Genomic DNA, 2,500 nt, shown 5'->3' with positions numbered 1-2,500 from the left:
GCTCAAAAACAATATGAGTTCGAGATTTGAGTCACCGGCCGGCGCGTTGTTCCCCCCTGAGGGGGGGAAGCCGAAAGAAAAAAAGTGTGATTTTAATATAAAAATTTAATATATATTAAAAATTATATATATTATATATATATATAATATTATATATATAATAATATTATATATAAATATAATATATAATTAATATATATATATATTAATAATATATTTGTTGTATGTGTGTGTGTGTGTTTATATTTATTAATGTATATTTATATATATATTTTTATATAAAATATATATATATATATACATGATACTATATAATAGTATATTGCATGCATGATGCAGTAACGTATAATATATTTTAAAAATATTTTTAATATATTTTATAATATATATATTATATATTTAAATATAAAATTTTATACACATAAATACATCATATATATAAATAAAATATATATTTTTGTTATTATAATATATAAAATATTATATATATTATATATATATTATATATATATATATATATATATAGTTTTGTAAATAATAATAGATATATACAATGTGTTAACGGTATTAAAAAATAAATTTATATAATATATATATTATATATATATAAAATTATATATATATATTTATATATATATATATATATATATATATATATATAATTTGAGTTGGTTATATTATGCATAATAGTATGTGATATTTTAAAATTATAATTATATATAATATATATATATATATATATTAATATAATATTTTTATTTATTTAAAAAATTAATATATATATAATATAATATATATTTATATATAAACATGTGTTGTGTGTGGTGTGTGTGGTGTGTGTGTTGTACTTAAATAAAATTCTAAAATCCCAGGATTTCTCTTAAAGTTTGAATAGGAAAGGTGAGACAGGGACAGAAAAAGGTCATGCTACCTAGCAACAGCTTGCTCCTCATTTCTTTCGCCCAGCTTTGACTTTCTATCGGAATGGGTAGAGACAAAATGCCATAGCGACATCGATAAAGGGGGCCCCGTCGATATAATATATATATATTATATATATATATATAATATATTATATATATATATATATATATATATTATATTTTGGGGTTGTGTGTGTGTGTGTGTTTGGTGTGTGCGTGGGGGATGTGTGCAAGTAATTATTTTTGATATGCATTACATCAGAATATTGAAATTGTTTGGAATGTATATCTCTCTCTTTTTTAAATATTATGTATATATGTTATGTAAAATATGATATATATATATATTTATATATATATTTATTAATTTATATATATATGTATGTATGTATATTATAATATATAGTTTATATTATATTATATTATTATTATATAATAATATATATAATATGTGTTGTGTGTGTGTGTGTGTTGTGTGGTGTGTTGTGTGGGGTGGGGTAGGGTTTTTGGGAAAGATAAAACCTTTTTCTGTTTTGATACTAGGTAGAAAAAAAAAAAAAACAAAAATTAGTTTTTTTGAAAATGAGACTACAGTTTCGAAAATACACCGGATTTTTTTTTTAATATATATATATATATTATAATATATATATATATATATATATTAATATATACTTTATTTAATGTGGGGGGTTGTTTAATTTATAAATGTGAATTTAAAAAAAAATTTTCTCAGTTGCAAGGTTTATTTCTGTCGGAGGGAAGGTTAACTACCATCTAAAAAAAATTTAGTTCTTATGACAGTACACCATACGGCTTTAACAATCGAGTATGACGTTGGCGCCGTTTGAATCCGTGATCCAAAAAAGAATTCCTGTCATCATCGAAGTTTCCCGTCCGACTTCAAAGGCACATAAATCAACATGAACTGCAAAGCCTCTCATGTTTCCGACTGACTAGGTCTTCCTTGTGTTCGAGTAGATCGAGGCACTTAGGCGCCCCTCCTTGGCTTCTTTCTTTCTCAATGGACTTGGTGTCGGACTTGGAGGAGGAAGTCTCGGTGTTCTCGTGAATTTCAAAAACCCAAGGCATCTGCTTTTGGAGGGCCTTGAGGAAGGGGGGTATAAAAGGGCCCGGGTTAAAAGTGCTTTCGTAAAAAAATGAGTCTGACAGAATTCTCTAAATGTATTTCAAGTAGTATTTCTATGAAGAGGTATTCTGGAAAGCCTAGGGGGGGGTGGTCTTTTTACGGACTTACCCCTCTGAACTTGGGATGGTTGATGGCGTTTGACGATGGGGTTGTAGCAGGCGGAAGAACTTTGCCAGAAGGGCGGCAGCCCATGGTTCACGAGAGGCGTGAGGGGCTCTGGTTGAAGAACAATCCCCGGAGAGAGAAAAACCTTGTTTAGCAAATGTCGGACTTTGCAACAATGCAAAATAATTAAGTGATAAAACTTCAGAAGCAACGTGTTGGAAGCGACAGAATGCCTGGACTAAACCTGGACGACGATAGCGGCGTAGGGCGTCCAAAACCCGACAACCCACAGAGCCCCGTTGGTGCAGGCCCAAACCCTTTT

At 28.5% G+C, this 2,500-nt stretch overlaps 1 pseudogene; it reads right to left on the bottom strand.

The window, feature by feature from the left end:
• Window positions 1-2,500, bottom strand: part of LOC119579693 — an 8,648-nt pseudogene that overhangs the window by 4,793 nt on the left and 1,355 nt on the right.

This window comes from Penaeus monodon, chromosome 12 (genome assembly GCF_015228065.2).
Source record: "Penaeus monodon isolate SGIC_2016 chromosome 12, NSTDA_Pmon_1, whole genome shotgun sequence".
In the NCBI taxonomy this organism is placed as follows: domain Eukaryota; kingdom Metazoa; phylum Arthropoda; class Malacostraca; order Decapoda; family Penaeidae; genus Penaeus; species Penaeus monodon.
The sequence above is the reverse complement of the archived record's forward strand: the minus strand, read 5'-3'. Positions and strand labels throughout refer to the sequence as shown.